Consider the following 13283-nt stretch of genomic DNA (forward strand, 5'->3'; position numbering starts at 1 on the left):
CACATAACCAATCTGCAACGTTCTTGCCAATACAGAATTAATCTACTAAAAATGCTGTCAAATACCTCTTGGGGGCAGATACAACAACCTTACTTACTCTATACAGATCACTAATACGAAGTAGACTAGACTACGGCTGTTTATGCTACGATACTGCTAACAAAAGATCTTTAAAAAAACTTGACTACTTTTAAAATATGTATTTGAGATTAGTTTTAGGTGTCACAAGAACTAGTCCAGTAAGTAGCATACAAGCTCTGGCAAATGAACTGCTCTTAAGCCAACGAAGGCAACTCCTATCACTAAATTACGTTGCCAGAATTTCAGCAAACAACAGCAACATAACCATACTTTGCAAGACAAATATATCGTCCGATCTTTACAGAAATATTGCAATAAAAAAACTAGCATTTCCTGAGCGACTAAAACGTATTGGTCTTAATTTAGAACAGTTCAGTCTTACTATGCCTATCCATGTAATTTTTCCTCCTTGGATGATCAAACCTCCAAAAATAGACACGTCTCTAAAAGAACTCCCGAAACATTTCACACATCCTTTCCTTATACTGCAAGCTTATATAAATGTAATATCCAAATACCCAACAACCCATCAAATCTTCACTGATGCTTCACTTCATCTTCCATATGTGATGGAGGACATGCTGCAGCCTACATCTACGAAAACGTCAAGTCTACCATACGAATCCCAACAAATTGTTGTATATATATATATATATATATATTTCAAATTATTTTTTGACCGTACTGTTTTAAATATTGATTTATAGTATCAGCAATCGGTATGTAGGAAATAAAACTCTATTTGTTCTGTCTCAATATTTCGTCACGATTTTGTGACTTCTTCAAGAGAAAACTGTAAATTTATTAGAATAATTAATTATTATATGTAAACAAAGTGAATATTTCAATACTTACAACTATAAGAGTAAAAATTTAAATTTTTTTAACAGATCTAAATAAATGACATTTTTGTTTGATTTTTATTTAGGAGTTATGGTAACCGCAATATTTTATAGAGTGAATTCCCATTGTACAATTTTTAGTGAATAAGTTAAAATAAACAAGTATTATGACAGTATTATCCATATTATAAACTGGAAAGATGGAATTAATAATAAATAATAAATAATAATAACTAATTCCATCTTTCCACTTTATAATATGGATAATACTGTCATAATTGTTTATTTTAACTTATTCACTAAAAATTGTACAATGGGAATTCACTCTATAAAATATTGCGGTTACCATAACTCCTAAATAAAAAATCAAACAAAAATGTCATTTTGATTCGACGTCGAACCTTTGTCGTTAACAGACGTGTTTAATAGCTAGTCTAATTACACCTGGTTTTTTGCGATAATATTTGTATCCAGTTGATAAAATTGCAATAAAGTGTAGTGTTACTATAAAAATAAATTTGAACTACTTGGAGAAAAACTGTAAGTAGTATTTATTATAATATAATTAGAGATACTTATATCAAAACAAGTTCCTGGTACCGGATTTATCAACTACACAACTTTTGGTACCTCATTACTGATTCTGTTTTTATGGAAACAGGACCGTCTGAAGAATAGAGGTGCCAAAATATGAATAATATTTTTAAAAATGGAAAAAACATTCTGTTGGTTCTGTTTCTTCTCCTAACAACAATCAACCATGTTCATATTCCAACGCTGTTACTTCATTTAAATATCCAACCAAAAACCAAGCCATTGTCCTATCTACTCTCAATGAAATAAAAATAAACGAATATGTGATAGCAATAGGAAATATAGTAAAACCAGAAAATATAATATTTGCATCCTGCATCTCGAATAACAGAATATGTATTTACCTCTCCAGTACCGAAGTCGTCAACACATTGCTGAAGACATACATCAATATTCATTAATGATTCAGTAGTTGAAGTAAGACGTCTAATTACTCCTGCTACCAGACTGGTCATCTTAAATGTTTGTCCCACCATACCAAACTTAGTACTTGAAGTTGAGGTGAAAAAATTAGGACTTAATACTGTATCCCAGATGACTTTTCTGCGAGTTGGAATGCCGGACACTGCCTATAACCACGTTTTAAGCTTTCGAAGACAAATTTTTCTTACTCCTATTGAAAATATCACTATCCCAGATTTCATTACAATATCTTTCGACAACACCAACTATCGAATTTACCTATCCACTGACTTAAATTGCCCTGAGTGTATGTCAAAAGGTCATCGCGAAACAGACTGCCCTGTTCTATCACAATTGCGATCAACTCAAACACCCATTGAATCTCAATCTACAATATCACTCCCGTCTAAACCTCAAAATCTTACAACAGAAGCAGGAAATCCTATTTAATAATACCACTAACTTTCAAATAACAGCAGAAGATATTCACAACGAAACGACTAAAAATAGCAATCCTATTACTTTGAACACTGATGCCTCCCATCAAAAAACAAAGAGACAAATATCTACTGACTCTCCTGAGATACATGAAACGCCATCCGATCCAACAATTTTTACCAAACCCAAAAATAAGGTTAAGCCGCCAAAATCATCACCACCTGATATCCTCGAATCACTTGAATCTATTAAAGGTAAAATCGACTCTAAATACCCGACATTTCCTCTTAAATTTACAGTTCTTCTTTCTTAAATATCCTTACCCCCATAGTAGAAAATTACACAACCGATATGGTTTCTTTTAAAGAGATACTTCTATTCTCCCACGACCATATTCCGGATCGCAAAATAAAAAATAAACTAACAAGACTTCGAAAAAAGATACAATCCTGAGTTACCGATTCATCCTCGGATATTGAAAGCGATAACTCCCTTTCCCACGTTGTAAAATAGAATTGATAATACATTCATGTTACAATGGAATCTTAATGGTTATTTTAATAATTTAGAATCCCTTAATCTACTTATAAACGATCTTTCTCCTCTTATAATATGTTTACAGGAAACTCACCTTAAAACTAATAACTTGAATATAAAAAATTGTTCCCATTTCCTTAAAAATCGAGACGCAACATCTAGTGGAGGTGTTGGTATTTTTGTAAAAAATCACATTCAGACCAAAGAAATTAAGCTACATACTAATCTAGAAGCTGTAGCTGTATCAGTGTCATGCAATATCAACTGCAAAAACATCAATATTTGCAATATTTATCTACCTCATCCTAATGAAACCACACTAAAAGATCTCCATTATCTAATTAACCAAATTCCTAATCCCAAATTAATAGTAGGTAATATGAATTGTCACAATATCGCGTGGGGTAGCAACAAAACAGATAAAAATGGTCGATTGCTCATGGATATTATAGATGCCCAAAATTTAATACTCATGAATACTGGTAAGCCTACATATTTCAGCTCTCAGAATGGTACTTCCTCCGCCATAGATATATCTCTATGTGAGCCCTTATTATCAACCTCCTTTATTTGGAATAGTCTAGATTATATTATGTATAATAGTGATCATTATCCTATAATAATGGAAACCACTATAACCGACACACCAAACACCCCTATCTATCAAAAATGGAAAGTAGATGTCGCCGATTGGGAACTATATCAACATCTTGTAACAAATTACATCTTGGACTATACTCCAGAAGAAAAAATAGATACTAACATACAATATTTTAATGATATCATTATAAAAGCTGCTAATATATCCATAGGAAAAACCAAATTATGTAAAAGAAAACCGGTTCCATGGTGGAACCAAGAGATAGCTGTTGCTATGAAAGCTAGGAAGAATGCATTTAATATTCTAAAAAAACATAAAACTTCTGAGAATCTTCTTAATTTTAAAAGTTTGAGGGGTAAAACTAAATATCTGATTAAAAAAAGTAAAAAAGAAACCTGGATGCGATATGTTTCATCGATTAATTCATCAACTCCGATGCCAGTTATATGGAACAAGGTACGCACACTAAAACGAGAACATAATCCAACTCAAATTAGTACCTTGCTTAATGGTAATAATTTAATAACATCTAAACAAGAAATCTGTAATACACTGGCATAAGTATATAAAACAAATTCTAGCAATACAAATTTTAACTATGAATTTTTAAATTTTAAATGTGAGAATGAAAAAGAAAATATCCGAATAATAGATAATAATGATCAATTAAATTTGCCTATCACATACCAAGAGTTTGAAGAGGCTTTGCAAAAATCAAAAAATACTTCTCCAGACCCTGATATTATTCCAATTATTTTTATAAGAAACCTCCCACTCTCAGGTAAACTAATCCTTCTAGATATATTTAATCAGATTTTTAATAAAAAAACCTTTCCTATAATCTGGTGTCAATCTATAATCATCCCCATTTTAAAACCATATAAAACAAAAACTGAACCCTTTTCTTACCGACCAATTTCTCTTACGAATAATATTTGTAAATTACTTGAAAAAATCTTAAATAATAGATTAGTTTGGTTTCTAGAGAAAAACCAGCTACTGACCTCCATCCAAAATGGATTTAGAAAGGAAAGACCGACAAATGACAATCTAATATCTTTCGTAAATGCTATGTGTGAATCTTTTAGAAACAACAAGTAATTTTTATATTTTTCGATATAAAAAAAGCCTTTGATACTGCATGGCGACATCGCATTCTGAAAATAATGGTTAGCTGCGGCATACAAGGAAACTTTCTAGCCTTTGTTAAAAATTTTATGAGTAACAGAACATTTCAAGTTCGTGTTAATGGCATCAATTCAAAGACTGAGCACTTACAAAATGGAATTCCTTAGGGTTCCACTCTAAGCCCTACACTTTTCTTATTAGCTATTAATAATATTGCAGAAGAAATAGAGTTACCATTAAAAGCAAATTTGTATGCTGACGATCTAATAGATTACCTAGAAGTTGTAATATCTCTGTCGCGACAAAAATCCTTCAGGTATTTCTTCACAAACTGGGAAATATGGTCCCACAAAAGTGGTTTTACCTTTTTAAGTGAAAAGACCTATTTTATTATCTTTAGTAAAAATAAAACCAATAGCAAACCTACCCTAATTCTAAATGATATTAACATAAAACAAGTAGATTCAACAGACTTTCTAGACTTGAGATTCGATAGTCATTTGAAATGGACAGACCATATTAAAAAATTAGCCTTATCCTGTCAGCCAAAAATAAACCTCCTTAAAATACTTTCTAACAGAAATTCAGAAATTGGGGTGCTGGTACAACTACTCTGCTATATTTATATAAATCACTCATCCGTAGTAAATTAGATTACGGTGCAATGTGCTATTCTACTGCTAGTAAAAAAATTCTTAAAGTCTTATTAAAGACGTTATCCAAAGTGCATCTTTGAGACTTGTGCTGGGTGCCTTCCATACTAGTCCGGTGGCAAGTATTTATGCTGCCTAAATGAACCACCTTTGTTTATAAGAAGACAATATACTACACTAAGATATGCTGCTAAACTATAAAGCAATATTAACAACCCTAACTACCTACTCCTACATACAAATAACATCAATCACAAAAGTAACAGACAATCAAGATATTTAACCTTTAAAGAACTTGTAATGAATTATGGATATAATACCAATTTGTTGACATACTCCCTATCTGCATACCCAACTGAACCCCCCTGGACAATTAATACTTCTACTATTAATACATCTCTAGTAGCTTACCCAAAGAATACCACAAATCTTACCCTCGTTCTTACATTATATAAAAAAATTCTATCAAAATATGACAATTATGTTAAGATTTTCACCGACGCATCAAAAACCAAAAATGGCTGTGCCGCAGCCTTTTTAACAGATGATATCGAATATGCTATACGAATACCTACTTTTTGCAGCGTATTTACTGGTGAATTTATTGCAATTTTAAAAGCACTTGAATTTTGTCATAAATATACAGATACTAATCTTCTGTTTATCTCAGATTCATTATCTGTACTCCAAAGCATCAAACAGGTCTATCCAACACATAAAATCATCCAAAAACAATTTGTAGGTTTTTTCTAGATGTTATAAAAACTCTACGATATATGTATATATAAATAAAAAAGGGCACTGTATATGTATATAATAAATTGAATTTTGTAAAATTTTGTATTAAAGGTAATATTTTATAATTTTTCATTTTAAATAAGATGTATTTAAATCATGTACAGAAATGTTTGCGAATGATAAATGGCTGAGAAGATTTAATTATCTGGTTTGTCAGGAATTTCCTTTCAACTCAAAAGACAAAAAACCTTCTAAGTGACGTGAAGAACGGCACTTTGTTCAATGACACGTCTGTAAACTTCTTGAGTGCCAAGTTATTTCTAACATATCCAAACAAATAAGCCTACTGTTAAACCAGCAAGTTTTCCATTTTTATTTTCACTGTAGAAAGAAACAAAAGTACGTGACGCTAATTCCGATGTAGCTGAGATCCTCGAAGGGAATAAATTAGTCCTTCTGCTGTCGTCGAAAATCCTTTCGGCAATAACTTTCACCTTAAGGACAATAGGACGATTTTGCATATCTATTCATAATATTTCGAGGTGACTTCACCTTAGACGTTATATCAACAATCGGTCTTTCCCTTCTAAACAGTCTTCCGTGTTGAAATATGGGACTATTCTCAAAACCAGCTTACAGCCAGCTGTGCCAGAATAATTTTAAATATGCTAATTATTTACAGGGTTACACAATAATGTTTTCCGAATAACATAATTAAATATGAGTATAATTTTTGATTTTTTATCTTTCCCTAGTTTATATTGAAAAGCTCTATGTATTGTTCTCAATAAATGTTTAGGTGAAACTTCTTATCCATGGTCCAATGTTTAACGCAGAAATTCAAAAGAGATAGCCTTATTCTTATTTATATTTTACTGATGGTTCGAAAAAAGGTAATAACACTACATACGCAGTATACGAACACAATTCTGGACGACAGTATAAACATAAGCTACCTAATGAAGCCACCATCGACACAGTCGAAATTCTGGTACCCACAAGGAAATTATATTACTGTAGTTGGGTGTATACCAAGTATCACAAAAAAATTTATTTAAAAAATTTTCTTTATAAAAATTATAATGATCAAAACCCTATCGGGCTACATCACAAAACTTTTCATAAACATATTTTTCTTAAGTTTCCTGATTTGTCTAAATAACTTTCCTTCCTTATATTTACGTTCCTCACTCTATCAAGTCTAGTGTGCCGGCAACATCGTCTTCAATAGTTTATTTTCACGGCCTTAATTTTTGAGCGATCTATTGGCTGATCTTACTTGGCCAATCCTAGAATGTACTTCTTCGTTTGTGCCTGCTTTTGACGTTATTTGGACTCACAAGTATTTGAAGGTTTTAGTTAATTTTATAGTTCTCATTTCAATTTGTAGTATATTTAGTTTTTCTCCTGTAACTAAATACTCGGTTTTTGTATATTAATATTGTTCTAAAGCTAGTTTCTTGTGGTATTTTAAAGTAATTACTAATTAAATGGGAATAAGCCACACTTAAAGGTTAAAGTGCGTTTATTGACGTTCAATTTCCACTTCGGAAATCGTTCTTAAAATACAAACATTAGTAAATTAAACAAATTTTGTTTTTTTTTTTGTTACTCGGTGAAAAATTCTTCTAATAATTTAATTTTATGTGACTCATTTATATCGACAATTCAGACATACATTATACATTTTAAAGTAGACGACTTTAAAATGGTATTGCCAATATTGTTGAGTTGCGTTCCTGGGACGACTTTACTTGTAAGATAGTTCATTCGATTACATGAAATCAACTTTAACTTGAGAATATTTGTCAGAAAAATCATAGCATGTAATTCGTCTTTAAAAAAACAAACACATGCCATGATGACAGTAAAATTCTCCTGTTAGTGATTCCACAGTAAATTATGAGGGAAGAACCAGGAAAAACATCTCATAATAATATCCCGACATGGTAAGTTTTTGGTCGTACATTTAGTTTACTTTTAATAAACACCAAATTCTGATTTAATATGTTTGTTATTTAAAAAAAACTTAAATTATGTATGCTCTAGATGTTCAGAATATAACAGAACAACTTAGAACGAGATTCTACAGCATACACAAGGAATAATACTAGGAAAATAACAATACTATACATAAAAGGATTATATGAAAAACTTAAAAGGATAGGAAATAAATTCAACATTTTAACAACATTTAAAACAACAAACAGATTAGAATCTATTTTATCTAAAATCAAACCCAACAATGAACAAGGAAGGACAAAGAATTGTATTTATAAAATACCTTGTGATTGCGATTAGTTTTATTTAGGTGAAACATCAAGGCCATAAAATGTTAGCATGAGAGAACATCAATCTTATATTAAAAATAGAGAATTTGATAGGTCTCAAATATGTAAACACGCATGGGATAATAAACATAGGGTTCAATGGAATGATTTAAATATAGTCCTAAAAGAAACGGATTGTTCAAAGAGAAAAATCAAAGAAGCGGCTTTAATTATGCTAAATGAGACCAATTGTGTCGCAAACTCCTCGGCAGAATGTAGTAGGATCTGGTTACCTATAATAAAAGAGAAAGTTATTAAAAGGAAAATACCAGGTTTAGTAAGACAGTAACATATAGAGTCGGGATAGTATTATGAGGTTTTTTTCCTGTTTTTTCCCTCATAATTTACTATGGAATCGCCTAGGAGAATTTTACTGTCATCACGGCATGTGTTTGTCTTTTTAATGGTAATTTAATGATATTTTGGTCACATTTAGTATTAACGTTTAGATACGTGCTTTCACTAAACGGGATTTACCAATCGATAATTTCTCTCTTTCTAATACTCTCTATGAAAAAATCCGAAAAATTACCAAACATGGACTTAATGGATTTTTGCAGTAAGCCCACGATGTCCCGTTTTGATCCTTAATATGACGGCTTCCATAGTGACCAAATCATCTGGTGCAGGAATTACTTGGGCCTCACCTCTAGTATATAAAATCAAATAAATATCATACATAGTTTATATATTGTTTATAAGTAAAAAAATGACGTTTAATCTTTTGCAGATTTTGTTTATTACAAATTGTTATCACCAAATTTATTAAAAAGCAGTTGTTAGATAGAGTGTCATGAGAAAATCGTTAGTTCCCTGGTCTATAAGAATTATATTCACATAAATATACCATTGTATTAATCTGTGGTTTCCGTTTTGTTATGGAAAAATGCTAGAGAAGTTTGTATAAAAATTGAAACAAATTGATTTTCCGCTGCGAATGTAACAAAGCAGTTCACTGTTTTAATATAACCATTTTTTTTTGTAGAAAATACTACATTCAGATAGGTACTTTTTTTTAAATATCAGTAAAATAACGGGCCTGAACCACTAAAACTTCAATTAAAATATTTCCTATTCCAGTCAGTCTACTCAATAAACGTGAAGCACAAAGCATTGTAATACTCAAAAACCGCAGAACTAAATGGGTTATTGTTTAACAGAACATCGGGGTAGGTAAGGTTGGCAACAATCGAAAGTCAACTGGCTATTGCTATGTGGAGAGAAATTCTTGAAAATACCGATGTTTAATTTGTTCCGAACTTGGAAGTATTTACAAACAGCTTATTTTAGTCTGGCGGTTTCGAGGTTTTATAACATAAAGAATTTAAAAGTAATTTCGGTTTTGTAGAACCTGAGCAATAATTAGACTTTTTGAGTTGTTTTGGTTTCATTTCTAATTTTAAACGTTAAGTAGACGACATAAAATAATACAGTTTAATTAATACTTAAAAGTAATCTATACAAAATACTAAGCTACTCAAAAGGAAAAAATAAAGAGAATCTGTCTTATTTTATATGTGCAAAATCTGTAAAAGATCATATAAGTATTTTATATTAAAGAAATATGTCTTCTTCTTTACGTGCCATCTCCGCGACGGAAGTTAGCAATCATCATGGCTATTCTGATCTTAGATGCTGTCGCTCTAAATAGTTCGATTGATGTGCATCCGTACCAATCCCTCAAGTTACGCACCATGAGATTCTTCTCCTTCCTGCACTTCTCTTGCCCTGGATTTTCCCTTTTATAATTAATTGTACTATGTTGTATCTTCAGTTATGCATACCATGCCCCAGGTATTGCAGCTTTCGTGTTTTGGTGGTTTCCAATATTTCCATTCTTTTGTTAAATCTTCTCATGACTTCGTTGTTTGTTACATGCTCGGTCCATGATATCTTCAGGATTCCTCTATACACCTACACTTTAAATGCTTTAAACTTTTTAGTAGTTGACGCGTTAAGTGTCCATGCTTCTATCCTGTAAAGCAGAGTCTAGAAAATATAACACCTTGCCAGCCTAACTCTCAAGTCTAATTTCAGTTCTCTTGCACAAAGTACATTTCTCATTTTATTGAAGTTTTTTCGTGCTTTCTCCATTCGAACTTTAATTTCTTTGGAGTGATCTTCAAATTCTTGTTTGATTAATTATTGTGCCAAGATAATTATTGTAGTTTTCAACTTGTTCTAAAGTTTTACCGTTAATTGTCAGGCTTTCATAATTATTTTGGGTTTTTGATATCCTCATAAATTTAGTTTTTTTGATGTTTATTGATAATCCATATTCTTCTCCATACTCAACTATCTTGTTAATTTTGAGGTTTTCTGCTATTATGATAGTATCGTCCACATATCTAATGTTGTTGATTGGTCCTTGTGGTTGTGGTTTGTGGTTGTTTTTTCCCTCGGGAGCTCTTTTTATAATTTCTTCAGAGTATGCATTAAATAGTAGGTGTAGCAATAGACACCCCTGTTGCACCCCTCTTTTATTTTTGAGCTCTTCTAATGTGTGTTCATTAATACGTATGTTTGCCTGCTGTTTATTATATAGATTTGTTATAATTCGAAGGTCATTGTATTGTAATTGTTTTGCTTTGAGGACGTCCATTAGCGCTTTGTGGCGGACTTTATCGAAAGCCTTATTGTAATCTATGAAACAGATGTACATATCTTGGTTTACATCTAAGCATCTCTGGATTAGTTAGTTGATTAGTACGTTGAATGCAAAGAGAGCTTCACGGGTACCTACGCCTCTACGGAATCCAAATTGGGTTTCTTCAGTATTCATATTAAGTATTTGGTAAATTCGTTTATGGATGATCTTTAAACACATTTTAAGTGAGTGAGTATGGTGCGGTGGTCAGTACATTCTCTAGCATTTTTCTTCTTGGGAGACAAATAAATGTTAAGGTCAACCATTCCTTGGGTATGTTACTCGACTGACATATTTCATTAAAGAGCTTTAAGAGGACACTGTACTCATTTTCTATTTATTTATTCAATAGGCAGTTGATCTGGCCCCGGGCTTTTTCCGTTTCTGGTGTTGTATAGTGCATACAATATTTCTTCCTTCTTAATTTCTATACTTGTTTCTCTGTCCTCGAAAGATATGTCTTGTAGGTTTCCTCTTTCGTCGCTGAAAAGCTCTTCCATATATGCTTTCCATCGTTTTAGCTTTTCGTCAGTCGTTATCATAGTATTTCCATTTTTATCTAAAATAGTTGTGTTGTGGATTCTTTTTTGCAGCCCTGCCTTTTCTTTAACCTTTTTATGTAAGTTGAATAGGTCGTATTTGTTCTGAAGATCTTCTAGCTCTTTACATTTTTCCTCATAGTAAGTTTGTTTTGCCTCTCTTATCATTTTTCTGATTTCATTGTTAATGATTTTGTAATTGTGACTGTCTTTGTTCTTGGCTTGTTTTCTTTGGTCGATCGTGCCGAGTATTTCGTCGGTCATCCAGTTGTCTCCCTTTTTTATCGGTTCTTTTGATATCTTTTTGCATGTAACGAGGAGTCAAATTTTTCCCATTGTTGGTTTATCTCGTACGTGTTAGTATCTTATTTATCAAAGTTTTCGTATATTTTCTGTTGGAGTTTGTTAGCTTCTATTAGTTTTTTAACATCAAATTTTGGAGTTCTTTGGGGTTTTCTAATACGTTTAAGCTTAAGCGTGACATTAGCGACAAGTGGGTTATGGTCCTGGATATGTTTTAACTGATTTGATGGTGTTGCGATATCTCTCTTTAGTCATTTTATAATCAATTTGATTACTTACCACTTTTTCCGGTTTATCTGCTGGTGAACGCCATGTATATAACCGTCTCATATGTAATTTGTAGAAAAAAAAAAAAGATGTAGTTGGCAGTAGAAACATTGATTAGGTACTAATAAAAACACCAATAAATGTAGGAAATATTGAAATATCAAAGAAACACGTATTATTAGGATTTTTTTGGGATCAGATATATTTATAATACCAAACCGTCGATGGCGTAGGAGTTATCAATAATGTCAAAATATGTAATATATATCACGTACTAGAAGTTTTGCTGTGACGTGACGAAAACTCAGATATCGAGAAGGTGCACAAAAAGTATAAACATCGTTAATTTATAGAGCCACACCTTGCTTCAGTCCCTTGTTTAGTTCAAAACTGGTGGATAGTTTATTGTTTAAACGTAATTTAGACACTTCACCCTTCATAAAAACCTTAATCATCTGCATGAGTTTCTTAGGTATTGAGAGCTCTGCTATAGAATTCGATACTTGAATTCTCTCATATCGCTATCATATTCTTGCAGGGTATCTTAAAGGGTTATGTATCGATCTGTTTAATTTACATCTCCTCTCTAGAGCTGTCTAAGTATAAACAGTTAGTCGATTGTTGATCTTTTTCTCTAAAATTAGAATGGTATTTTTCCCAAATTTGTCTGCTTAAGGGTATAATTTGCTAAGAAAAATACTTGAGAGAATTTTGCAACCACTGTTAATTAATTATATTCCTCTGTACTCAACACAAATTTTTTGGGCAGCTTATAATATTATTATTCAGGAAACTAATGTTTTTTAACAGGATTGTGTTTTGTAAATGTAATTTGCTTTTTCAGTGGCCAGTGGTATGTTAGTTATACGCCCTTGAAGGAACGTCAATCTCACCACATTCTCAAGAGGGCTACTTTTTAAGAGAAAACAGGGTTCCACATACCTAAGCCATATAAACCTGTGGTACGGAGAAACCCACTTTGAACTTTTTATGGAAAATATCGCATGAATATCTTTCCAACAGTAAATTCCAACAAAATCATTCTAAATACTTAAAATATTTTTTATTTAATAATGATGATTATATTGCAATAAGTTAAGAACAATTCATCAGTTCAGGTAAGCTTATTCATCATTTTCAGTCCTTTTCAAATATAACATCCTCCCCTTATACATCTTCGTCA

General features: G+C 31.7%; 1 long non-coding RNA gene across 1 annotated transcript in view; it reads left to right on the forward strand.

Annotated features, from left to right (window-relative positions):
- The first annotated feature begins 1325 nt into the window (after nt 1-1325).
- Nucleotides 1326-13283, forward strand: part of LOC140438224 (uncharacterized) — a 132907-nt gene continuing 120949 nt past the window's right edge. Inside the window, exon 1 of the long non-coding RNA XR_011950460.1 lies at nt 1326-1463. This is a non-coding gene — a long non-coding RNA (uncharacterized lncRNA). The remainder of the gene's footprint in view (nt 1464-13283) is intronic.

Source organism: Diabrotica undecimpunctata, chromosome 4 (assembly GCF_040954645.1).
Source record: "Diabrotica undecimpunctata isolate CICGRU chromosome 4, icDiaUnde3, whole genome shotgun sequence".
In the NCBI taxonomy this organism is placed as follows: Eukaryota; Metazoa; Arthropoda; class Insecta; order Coleoptera; family Chrysomelidae; genus Diabrotica; species Diabrotica undecimpunctata.